Source organism: Hakea prostrata, chromosome 5 (assembly GCF_041222555.1).
Source record: "Hakea prostrata isolate BN-2017 chromosome 5, UWA_Hpros_2, whole genome shotgun sequence".
Lineage (NCBI taxonomy): Eukaryota > Viridiplantae > Streptophyta > Magnoliopsida > Proteales > Proteaceae > Hakea > Hakea prostrata.
The window spans coordinates 50,861,023-50,874,230 of NC_142604.1; the positions used below are offsets into that span (position 1 = coordinate 50,861,023).

Here is a 13,208-nt window from a genome sequence, read left to right on the forward strand (position 1 = left end):
AATCCCCCAAAAGAAAAATATCTTTTTTTTTTTTTTTTGACATTTTTCATTTGTTTCTTTTTTTTTTCTTTTCTAATGTATTTGGTATCCATTTTAAACCCTATTTTTATGTAAAAAAATAGAAAAAAAATCTCAAAATCTATAATAATAGACTTTTATTATGGATTTTAGGTCAAAAGCTCATTCTATTCATTTTTGGACACGCCACTTAAAATACAAATACAAATTGAGGGTATAATAAAAAATTTACATGTTTTTTTAATCAAAACCTATTGTTTGTCATCTTTTTTCATTTTGAAAACCTAATGAGCTCTTCTTCTTCTTTTTTGGGGTAGAACCTTGAATCTCTTCTTTATTTTTCGTTTTTTACTCCTCTAAAAAAAATATTTATTTATTTTTTAATAATTAAGCATAAATATATAAATAAAAAAATAAAAATACAAAAGTTATCTTAGAGAACAAGAGAATGTCTCTAACTCTTCCTACAATTGTAGGGTCAAGATAGCTATAGACTTCACCTAATACAATGTTTGAAGGTTTGGCAATTTAGAGGAAGGTACATCAATTATCCACCAAAATTAGAAATTTGTTGTTAGTGGCCATTGCTTGTTGCTAGAACTCCAAGACTTAATGCATAATTCTTTTTAGAGCTTAAGTATTCAAGAGAGTAACTACCCTGCTTGACATAACAAAATTCCATCCTCAAGCAAGTAGAAAACCTTAGCTGATCAGGTTAGAGGTATCTATCATCTACTTTCTAGCCCTTAGGCAACACAAGCTGAGTCTCTTCTTTGAGAAGTCTATAGAGGCTTGAACATAAGAAGTTTCAGGAAAAAAAAAAATCTTATTTCTACTTTTGCCAGATCAAATAAATTAAGGAAGAAAGAAAAAAAAAGCTTACAAAAACCTTGACAAGAATACTTAACTCCATTCATTGAAATTTAGCGCATAATTGAATATAAAGCTCCAGCACAGAATTTGCTGTGAGATGTTATGTTCACAACACCAACGAACATGCAAGGAGTTCGATCTGTTTGTAAAGCCAACGAACATGCAAAGATTGCCGACGACATCAAAATACAACTTTCTATGTCTATTTATAATAAACTATACTATTCTAATAGTTACGTACGAAGGACATTACTAACCTTGATGATCATGATCTAAAGACAACAATCAAGCCAATAGTTCAATAGGTAAATTGTTCATACAAATATCAAGAACTACAAAAAACAGAATAAAAAACTTAAAATACTATATTAATTCATCAACAAATTTGAAGATGATTGACCTTGTAACGGTAAATAACACAATGTGAATCTCTCAATAATACCAATAGGTCATGGTAATTAAAAACTCTCTCCACACGTACCTTAACTTGAATATTCTCATATTTTATTTTACGTTTTCTATATTCATGTATAGTAAAATAATCAAACATATAATATTCATATAAAATCACACAGATACAAAAGGGGAAAAAAATATACACATTTAGATCAACCACTAAAGATAGAATGGACCGATTTTCAACACACGTACATAAGAATTCCCGAGATTCCTAGCACAACACCTCTTGAATATATTATTTTCTTTGTTAATCAAACTTGTTTATTTGATTAATTCTGAAAGTCTAGTTTGGAATCTTATTGTGATTTCTCAAGGCTTCTTTTATCGACAACCATACGTACACGCTGCATTGCTTATATTATATTACTAAATATTATTTAATATTCTTCTACCCAAAAAAAATAATTGTGACATGCAATCATATCGTACGATTTGAAATCAGTAATTGTTTTATAGTATGTTCAATTGGGATTTTTTTTTAATCATTAGGAGAGTTTTCCAATTTATTCTGAGTTGCATGGTGGCATTCAAACACACAAATCGAAAAGAACCATGAAATTGTGGAGAAAAAAAAATTCTCATTTCTTTTATTTAACAAGAACCCCAAAATAAAAAATAAAAACCATTCAAACCATGGCATGTGGGTTTGATGAGATCAGTGTTTTAATAATCTGGCTATGCATGAATGGATCTTTGTTGATATATATCAATCCATGTTGACTCATGTCAGATGTTGATCCAGTCTTCTTCTTCGTTGTTCTGTGTCAGGTGTTGAACAGTCTGGTTTACCCTAGCTTTCAAGATCAAAATATTCTTCTACCCAGAAAGAAAAATAATCAAATTATTTTATGAGTTCTTGTGGCAATCTTTCTGGGTTTGAATCATCTTTCCTGTAGATATGTAAATACGATAAATCTTTGTATTTCTAGTTTGTCATGTTTAAACTCATTTCCATGTTGGAATTGTGAATGTATGAGGGTAATTAAGAGAGCTTAAAAACCCAGAATCCATCCTTGTTCTAGCAAGAAATACCGGCAGTTTTGTCATTATCAGTTGAGCTTGAAGGATTTTGGGTTAGAGGGAATGAATGGAATCATTAGGGTGAAAAGAACATTATATGTATAACCTACTAATTCAGTCTCCATCAACCTTATTGTCTCATTCTCCATTTAAACATAACCTGTGAACCTGCATGATTACCTTTTCAAGCACAGATCATCACTCTTGGATATACATAATCGAAAACAAAACCAAGATTTTTGGGTCCATGCATTGTGAATCTGATCCAAAACTTCACTTATTGTCTACATAAACAATGGAGTAACAAGTGGGTTTGGATAAACCATGGGCTATCTTCCTTGTTAATTGATTGAAATTAGGCTGGCACGAAACGGTTTCGATACGAATGCGTCTTAAATATATTAAAACGGTCTAAAATACAGTCAAATACGTCAAAAATAGGCAAAATATTATGTATTTTAAATGTAGAGTTTTTACAAGTAGGAGAAAAAAAATTGTAAAATATGCATTCAAATCATTTAGCCCCACAAGGATTTATGCAAGAATCTAGTAAGCTTCAGTTGGTTTACATTTTTTTTCCCAAGAAAAAAAAATTGCTATATAATGCAACTCAAATTTATTATAGAATTATTCCTAGTTAGCTAGAGCCAGTTCATGGCCTCGTACAATGTAGTGAAATATGAATGAAAATAAAATAAAGAATGTTTTGAAGATTTGAAAATAGCTATATCATCTCTTGAGCGATAATTTAAGATTTTAGATACCTAGTTATTTTTAATTATGTTTAAATAGGTATACAAAATAATTGGCTGATGAGTTCAACAAAACATTCCACTTCGATAAGAACACCTAATCAATTCACTCATAATTTCAAAACCACTGTAGTAAAAGCCCTCCATAGATCTCTAAATATTCCTACTGATCATGTTGAACCTTGGAAACCCAAATGCCCATGCATGTTATTGAAAGATTATTCGTGAGTAATATTTTGGCTATGCTATGTGGATTTTTTTTATATGATATTCAAAAGACAAGATAAAACGAAAAACTGATATAAAAATATGTCACTTCTTTACTGTAAGACTATCATTTTGATTTATATTATAAATTGGGTCTCAAGACTCTCAACCTCGAGGTTATAAGAAAAGCTAAGATTATAATAATTAGTTCAAGAAGAGATATGAATACTTTTTATTATATTTTATCATATTCTTAGTAAAGCAACAAATATATCAAACTAGGTAGAATAAGTAGCACTAAATTTAAGTCCAATAAAATGTAAAAGGCTGACCATCACCAGGTTTCTCGAATGGTAAATGATCGACACCTCTTAGTGAAAAGGTCATGAATTCTACTCTCGCTGATGTTATATATAATGTTATCATCCATTATATATATATAAAAAAAAACACACTTCTACCCAACAAAAAAAAATGAGAGAGAATTGATGTCACTTCTTCAATTATCCAACTTATTAATCAAACCCTTTTTAAGGTAAAATATAATATATCAAAGACATCCCCCGGTCTTAAGAAACCAAAGTAAGTGGTGACAAGAATAACCTTGAATGCAAAATCTAGGTCGACTCATTTTTTTGTCTCCCACTATCGTCTATGACTACTTCCTCTCCCAATCATAAATCTTCATAAAGTTTTGAATTCATGCATTATAAATAGTGTTTTTGAACTTAGAATATACAAGTAATGTTAGAAATAAATGAGTAAAAATTAATTGAAATTAATGGTGCTAGTATAAGGGGGTTTGTCTAGTTGGCTGATAAATTGAAATAGAGGGTGACAATAATATTAGAAGATAATTCAAGGAATGGAGCTGACAATTTTCCTTAAATTTAAGTAAAATGGGTATCCAAAGAGTTAAAGGAGTCTAGATCCTCCACCCAGTGAGAGATTTGTTAGGGTTAGGGTTTAAGCACAAAGTTGCTTAAAGCATTACACCCTGAATATCTAGATTGGAATACCCAGATCGTTACTTTCAGCTAGTATTTATAGAATAAATACTGAGTTCTATTGGTAATTGAACTCTCCTACAAAGGCCCATTACACCGTTAGATCATAACTAATCTGATGGCTCATATTAGAACATAATTTAAGTTGGATATAACTTGAGTACCTCAACAATAAGTTAGGCATGACTTGAGTACCTCAACAAGATTTGTGTTATCTTCTCAACCACACATTAGAAAGAAGCCCACCTCTAAGTTCTGATAAAATGAATCAAAAGTGAGATTTCTAGTAAATTCTATATAGACCCTCCTCCTAATGTATAATAGTAATGTAAGAGAAGCATAAACCTTTAGAAGTAGAGAATTCAAACTTGAGTTATGCTTATAGCATATTCTATAATGTACGGCGAATTAACTAATTAATTGTTTATGTATAATAGATTCGATAATCAGAAATCAATAAAAGATTCTATAATTGTCTGTTTCATGTAAGACAGACTTGGCCATTAGCCGATCTACAAAGTGGTAGAGTGGCTACTTTACCCAAATTAAATATAATTAAACAAGTAGAGTGGCTAATCAAGTAATTAATTTCCTTAATTTTTAATTTATGTGGCTGGCATTGAAATGGACCCTCATCACTAGGGGGGAAGAGGAGGTCACTCTCATGAAAAGACATACCTATCGATACAGTAAAAACAAAAACATATTTGGGGGAGCCTTCAGATTTGACATTACCATCTTCTACAAGAGACAAAATCACTAATCCAACAATTAGAATCCCAAAAAAAACACATTAAGCTAATTAATATTTTGTTTAGGGTCTTTTAATATCTGATAAGTTCCAGGAAACTTCAACTTCTAGTGGTTCAGAGTGTTTAGAGCTTTAGATAAGAACATCTACTACAGCATATAATATAAGATGAGTTGATTTCAAAGTGTTTTGCCGGTCATGGTTGTTTTGGGACTTTGGAAGCATTTTAATAATATGGTTTTAGCTCTTAATTACCAACAAGTCATGCTTTCCAAGATGATTAGAACCAAACATTTAACACCATGCAAGACATTTTTACATGTCTAACTTGGTCATCACAGACTCACAGGACCACAATACGTATTGGACTATTTGAATTTCACCATTTTCCCAAGATGGGTTCTCTCAGTTACATTTTACAGATGATGAGAGATCGATTCTAATGGTTAAATGTTATTCTAGAATATCTAGTTTCGATGAACATTTTTGTCTTTGGTGTAGAGAATTTCATATATATGAATGCATGTGAAGTTTCAATGGCAGAGTTAGGATTAAACACTGGGGTGGGGTGGGGGAGGGCGAATGATAAGTCTGAATCACCTCCCGTCGGGTGAGATTAATGCCACCATACTTATACTGTGGGTCAATGAGGGACACTGCTGTCATTGGTATAGAGAATTCCATATATATGAATGCCCGTGAAGTATCAACGGCAGAGTCAAGATTAAACATTTGAGGGGGGGGGCGAACAATAAGTCCGAATCACCTCCCCGTCAGGCTAGATTAACGCTACCACACATATAATGTGGGCCCATGTGGGATCCACTACTAAATTATTTTATCATATTTTAATTCAATTACTTCAATAATTTGTTTTAAATAAAACAATTACTTCAATAATTAGTTTAATACAACTATATAAATATACAAAATTAGAAAAAACAATTAATTCAATAATAGATTAAAAAAAAATCATTAGTTCATTGTTTTCTATAAAGAATAACAGAAAAAAAAATAAAGAGAAGAAAATACCTATTACTTAAATAATTAATTCAATATAATATTAAAAAAATAATTACTTAAATAATTAAATTGAAAAAAAAATTCAATTGGTTCATGTCTTCATGATTTTTAAGGTTTTCTGAAAAGAATACTAGAAAAATCGAGAGAGAAGAAAAAAATTGACAAAGAGTGAGTGAAAAAAAGAACAGAAAAGAAGAGAGAAAAAATAGAGAATAAAAGAAGAGACTCAAGAGAGAATAAATAAGAATAGAAATACTATAGAATAAATAAGAAAAATTTTATTAAAGGATAATGAATTATTTTTCAATTAAGATATAACTTTTTGTTCTTAAAAGTAGGGGTTTTATAATAACAGTTGGAAAACAATTAAGAATGACTTTTTACCCATCATCTTTATAAAAAAAACCGTGCCCGAATGTGGCTCCGCCACTATGAAGTATCAACGTAACTGAAATTCCCCTAGCGATAGACGTCACAAGGTGAAATTCATAAGAAGGATGTTTCACTTGTATTTATGTACGTTTACATACATGAAAATTAAATGAAATTAACATCTCAGGGTGAGTGGCCTAGCTAGTTATGTGGGTTTTGATCTTCTACTTAAAACTATGTGCTTAGCCTCACCAATCTTTCTTTCTTTCCAAAATCATTCATTGCCAAGACAAGATTTGTATTTCTTGTCCAAGTTAGTGAAATTAGGGTTTTCATTAGTAAATGAAATTTTTTTATACAAAGGTGGGGTAGCAAGCCCAGAAAAAAACACAACTAACAAAGTCAGAAATAGCAACTATCTCTGCACCAAGGATCTCCATCAAGTCCTTGTGGGCATCTTTATCAAAGAACAACGAAAAGCCTTGATTCAGATGCAGCTTCGACAAACAATCTGCAACTTTATTTGCTTTTCTGTACATGAAACTTTGCTTTGGCCTCTAGCATGCATATTTGAACCCTTAACCTAGACAATCGATAATCTTCATTTATTTTCATGTACTTCTTATTTGTTATATTATCTCTAATGGTTTATAGTTAACAGAGATTGACTGTGAACCACAAAATCATCATTTTGTTGTTGTGACTTCACAACAGCCACAGAAACTTCATGATCACCAGAAATGGCAAGTTTTGGCCAGTTGTTCCAAATGGGTACTGTGGATTATGAAACCTGAGCTTCTTTAGATATAATTAAGAGTGATTAAGTTACATTATATACATTTAATATCCCATAATCATATACTTAATGTCTGAAACACAACTCTGTTAAGCAAGTGGAAAAGATTCTGTCTGGAATCATTTGGCAGATGAGCAGCTGTGAGTCTTTTGTCCAGCAGCAGCAGATAGATAATTTCCATCTCTCTCTCTCTCTCTCTCTGTATCTGATCTTGTCTCATGCTGGGTCCCATCTCACCTGTCACTTACATGCATATTCATGCAGATGTAGATTACCACCCTGCAGTGGGATACACAGTATCAACAAACTATGGGCTCTCCAAAACCACTCTCTTCATCATGTATACAAGTTTCTGTGATCTCCCCAAGTTGAAGAAGAAACCAAGAACTTGATAGAGACTTAAGAGGTATTAGATATTAGATGTAAGCCTTCTAAGGCAAAGAATCTTTATTATATAGAATTTCTTTTTTTTTTTCTTCTTCTTATTTAGCAATACTACTGTATAATGATAATACATTGTAGCTCATTTGATTGAGATGTGATGTTTGTATTTATATGAGTAGCCAACCTATAGGTCCTTTCCTATATTCTATATAGCTTATATTATTGGCAACATTAGTCTACAAAACTTTAGAAAATTACTTGATATTAAGGAGTTTATAGAATGACTAATATATGTGAACAGGTGAAGCTATGGATGATGATAATGTAACTAGAATAAATTTTTTTTTTTTGCATCTTACTTATATATGTATTTAATGCCATATGGGAATAATTTTTAGTATTTGTTATTGTTGGATTTATTTTGACAATATATAACTGGTGTGACCTATTTTTTTTATTCTTCTTCAATTCAAATGCATGATATTAGGAAAACACAAAATAAGATAAATAGAAATCAAAATGAATGGAGAATGTATTTACCATCATTGGAAGAAAAAAAATTCTATTGTAAAACATGATTTGAAACAAAGAATACAAACAAGACTTCAAATTATTTGACACCTTACATGGTTTCTAAATAAAAAAGAAAAAGCTTTATGTAGCAGTGAAGATTGACTCTCTGGTTGAACCAGGAGTAGCATTATTGGAAATTGAACCTGTGTTTGTTTAATAACATAAAGGGTGAGAGCGGGCCAACCGTGTGGGTTGAGTAGCCATCTCAAATGATCAAGTTAGCATATGAAGCAATAGTTTCCTCTATAAGATATGGTATCATGGGTCATAAACAAAATAGTTGTAGAGCTAAAGAAGAAGGTGAATCTATGTGGGTTGAGTGAGAAGAATTTTGTTACCTTAGGTTGACATTGGGTTGCCATTTATATAAATCAAACCCGTTAGAGATCATCCGTTGGATCTTTTACAATTTTCTTGCTGCTTGAAATGACAGTGCGATCTGATATTCAGTTTCCTTATTTGATTGGTACTCTCCGTAGCTGATGCACACCCACTTTTGTCTTACCCTGAGAACCCCTATTCCTTGGGGGCGTGATCTTCTCACTAGTGTCATTTCTAGCTACAACATAAGTGTTCCCCAAGCCCTAGCCTTTCGCATCCTAATGACATCGACTCTTACCAACCTTGTATCATCTTTTACTGAGGACACGGGGTCAAGCCCTTGGTTGAGTCAGACTACCAATTTGGGACCAAACAAATAACTATGTAACTCCTTAGAATCAAAATTAAAATCTCTTAAAAGAATTAAATAATACTGTTCAACACATGCATCCAAGCATAAAATACATCGATGGGCCCCCAAATAATTGAAGATTGGAATGGGAAAGTGGCCCACCTAAGTATCAAGTTTTCCATTCCTCCTTTTTCTTTTGGTTCCTAGCATAACTTTGGGTAGGCTCATACGCTACTAACTAGGCTGGTCTCCTAAAGGGGAAAAGAGTTCCCCAAATAGCTTCAATCAAAGAGTTATCAACATTTTTTTTATAAAAAAATGACAAAAAGTGAATATAAATTTATTTTTCCATGTCGTGTGTTACTTTTTATCAAATTTTCATGTCACATGGTGCTTTTACATCAAGTTGATCATTTTCAATCCCTTATTAGTCGAGTGCGGCGTAATTCAGCCTAAAAAATTAGAAATCGAAGAGAAGAACCGGCAGTCATGTTTCTAGCACGATAACGACGGCTCCTATATAAAGGCAGTAAAACCAAGGAGGTCTCATGTTACGGTTAGTCCCACATCGGTGCCTTACAAGTACTGATGTAGGCTGATATACCTTGGCAACCCCCACCTGGTAAGCGGGTTTTCCAGGTAGTGTGGAACCGAGGTCTTATCATCTCAATTCGAGCCTGTGCACCCTTCTACAGTCCACACCTTCCCCTCCCCCACAGTTTCTATTGATGATATAACCCCAAATGGGTAAAGCAGAAGTTAACTGAGTTGGGCCCAATCACGTACTTGATTGGGCTTTTCTGCAATTGATAAACCAATAACTTAAGCTGGCCCACAAAGCAACCAAGCCCAGAATGCTGCTATGATTTTCCTAGTGATGTCTCCTTGGGTTGAAGAATCAGGTCCAACAAATAAATGGGCGAAACATGGAATTTTTGGGCTAGAATTAATACAAATTTCTCTCTTATTTCTGCATGGATACTGGTTCCTGCACTTGGGTTCTTCCTGTGGATATACTGGTTTTTTTGGGTCCTATTCCTTTCTGGAGTATACTCAAGTCTGAAGCCATTTTTCTTTCTTGATGAGCTAATTTTCTTTCTTGATGTTTGTAGAAAGAAATCTTCTTTCTCTGAGTTTAGCTGTACTAATCATGAAAATTCCCATTTTTCTAATATTTGAGTTGATTCAAGGAATGATTTTAATGGGGTCTGTCAAGTTAGAGGTGTGAAGTGTGAACCTGGGAGGATTGTTGGTTGTTGAAGGATGGATCAAACCTGCTTCTCTATTCGATAACATTCCCAATGGTCAATTGGGAGATATCTTGACTTGTGGGTTTCTCTGCCTGTATTTTGGTTTCTTATCTTCTTGTGTTGAGTTTCTTGAACTTTGTCTGGGTGACCCAAATGCAGGATGGAACTCTGGTGCAGTTCAAGTCAGTGGTTCTGCAGAAGTATGTTTCTGCAGAAAAAGAAGGTTGATCAAGAGTTAGAGTAGGCATTCTGATCAGAGAACTGGTAATTGTGGGAGGTGATATTTTTAGGATCTTGATTTTCAGTTTTAGAGTATATTTTGATGTTCACCTGAGAAAATGGCTGCCTGGTGTTCCATGGTCTGCTTTAGATTGCACTCTGCAACCAAGATGATTTGTTTAACATGGACATTGATTCAGGTTCAAAAAGGTTATCGAGACAGCCAGTTCCTCATGCAATTGTTTTTGGAAAGGAAGGTCTTATTGGAGTAAATGCAATCTTATTCAATGCCATGCATCTTATATCAGATTGTTCTTTCTGGATGCAGTGTAAAATCATGAGGAGTTTGTTGAGGTGGATCAATTCAATTTAGGCAGCATGACTTGATACACTTTTTAACTGCTTGGTTTTTTTGTTTGTTTAGTTTTTGTTGGATGTAAATTATCTTTCTTTTACAGTTTATATGCATATCTACCATTCCTGCATTTCTTCTTGTTGCATTGTGCTTGTGGGCATTAGTTTATGGACTGATTCTCTATCTTTCACATGCAAACATGTTTGCACACACATTTACACAGGCACCTTGTTTGTTTACTATTCTATTGATTCTGTCTCCAGTTCCTGTAAAGAAAGGAGACAAGTTGGATGCCTGGGAGTGACACCATGTGAGAAAATAGGGAAAATTTTCATGTATAATCATTCTACAACAATTTTCTATATTTCTGTGAATATTTAGAACTGTGAATATTTAGAACCATGATTGGGTAAAAACTGTTGCTGCATGAGGCACAAATTTTATTTTGGTTTACTAATCTGCAACCAAAATTTGTCTACTTATGTTTATGTTGCATTTATGTAAAGAATTTTAGAAAAAGATTGCACCCCCCCCCCCTTTCCAACTTTTCATGGTTAAACACTGTTGTCTACCTTAGGCTGTTCTATCTTTACCTGTGAACTCTCTTGTCCTCCATTCATTGATCTTCCTTTTCTCTCTGTTTGCCCCATAATAACTGTATAAGACAGTAGTTTCTATAGGATCTCCTTTGATACCTGACCACTCAGGCGGGTCAAGTTATATGATCGATGAAGGCTGGGCATCCCTATGATGAACCTAAAGGTTGAGCTTTTGAGTTAAGCAATTGTAATTTGGTAGAAATAGTGGGGAATTGTTGTGGCCCCTAGTGCATATGTGTAGGCCTGCAAATGCAAGGGGGTATCATGTGTTGATATATATGATTGTAGCCCTCATTTAACAGCTCTGGGTTTTGGGATAACTGGTATTGACACTGTTCAACTTGTGTTTATTCATGAGGCCATATCTTGTTAACAGGCTAAGAATTCCTTAGGAAGAAAGTGGCCTTAACAGAAATGACCATGACCATTTTCTTGGCTGAAGCACTTTGCACTTGCAAGGTATAACATTTTATGTTGAAAGAAATAGTGATAACAGGGGGTTCAGATTAAGCTTGAAAGTGGTACATATCTTCAGGTAAGAGTGGTTACTTAAATTTAGGGTATATCTAGACCTCCTCTTCTAGTAAATAATTAGGGTGGTTTCAACTCATTGTCTTCCAAAAACTGTTGTAATGATTAAGCTATCCATCCTACCTATTCTACTACTTAAATTTTCCTATTGGACCATTTCTTATTTTTGTTATCGATTAACCTGAAGCTGGAAATAGGTCAGATAGGTTTTATTAAATTTATTTGAACAAGACAATGGGTTGGATCTATAATCTACACCTCACTTGTGGACTACCACTTTAATGTGGTAGACATTTTTAAGGATTCTGGAAGCATTTTTCCATATATTACCTCAGTAAACAACTTTTTTATTTTATTTTAGTTTTACTCTGATAAATCTGTAACCTTCCAATATATTTGTTTAGGCTATGTTATCAAACCAGGTCATAACTGATATCCAGGGACACTAACAACTTGGCTACATTTGATATAATTATTGTGGCAAATAATAACTTGCATGAAGATTACCAGCTCATTTGGCTAATGGGTATGGGCATGATAAAGCAAAGAAAGTTCTTATGGGTTCTCAAACATATTTGGGTCAGCCACGGCTGTGCTGCATCAGATATTTATCATTCTATCAAGTTCTGTTTTTTTTTTTTTTTGTGTGCCTCTTGGAACTGCAGGAACATACAAACAACTTCATCAAACAGAAAGATTTGATTGTCCTGTACTAGTAATGGGATAAATACAGTGAGGATACCAGTTGGTTGGTGGCTTGGTCAGGATCCTAATCCACCAACAGCTCTCAGTCGGGGTTCTCTGGCTGCCCTTGATAATGCATTCTCATGGGCAAAGTAGGTCTTGTTCCAATATTTTCTTGAATATTTTATGCATCTATTTTTACCTTTCCTTCATGGTTTTGCTGATCCATGCTTGCAAAACCTCGGGTGCAGGTTGTATGACATAAGGTGCATTACTGACCTTCATTCAGCTCCAGGATCTCAGAATGGAATGGAGCAGAGTTCCAGTAGAGATTGTTTAACAGACTGGTCCATGTCTCCAGAATACATCTCACAGAGCCTGGATGTTATTGATTTTCTGGCTTCCAGGTACTACATACTAGGCCTTTGAGAACTTCCTAGTGCAGGATATACATAGAAATTTCTATAGTTAGCCTGAAGGGTTTAGTCCTGAAGTATTTACTGTTTGAATCAGAGATAGTAGTGGTAGGACTTAAATTGATCATGGAGTTCCCAGAAATGTTGTCAAGGGGAAGTATAAAGATGAGCAGGTGGGATTCCTTTTGTTGTTTTTTTTGGGGAAGGGGTTGTGTCAAGGAGGTTTTAAAGGGAAAGATAGGTATC

General features: G+C 33.6%; 1 pseudogene; it reads left to right on the top strand.

The window, feature by feature from the left end:
• The first annotated feature begins 9,882 nt into the window (after positions 1-9,882).
• Positions 9,883-12,975, top strand: LOC149016407 (uncharacterized; annotated as a pseudogene).
• The last annotated feature ends 233 nt before the right edge of the window (positions 12,976-13,208 follow it).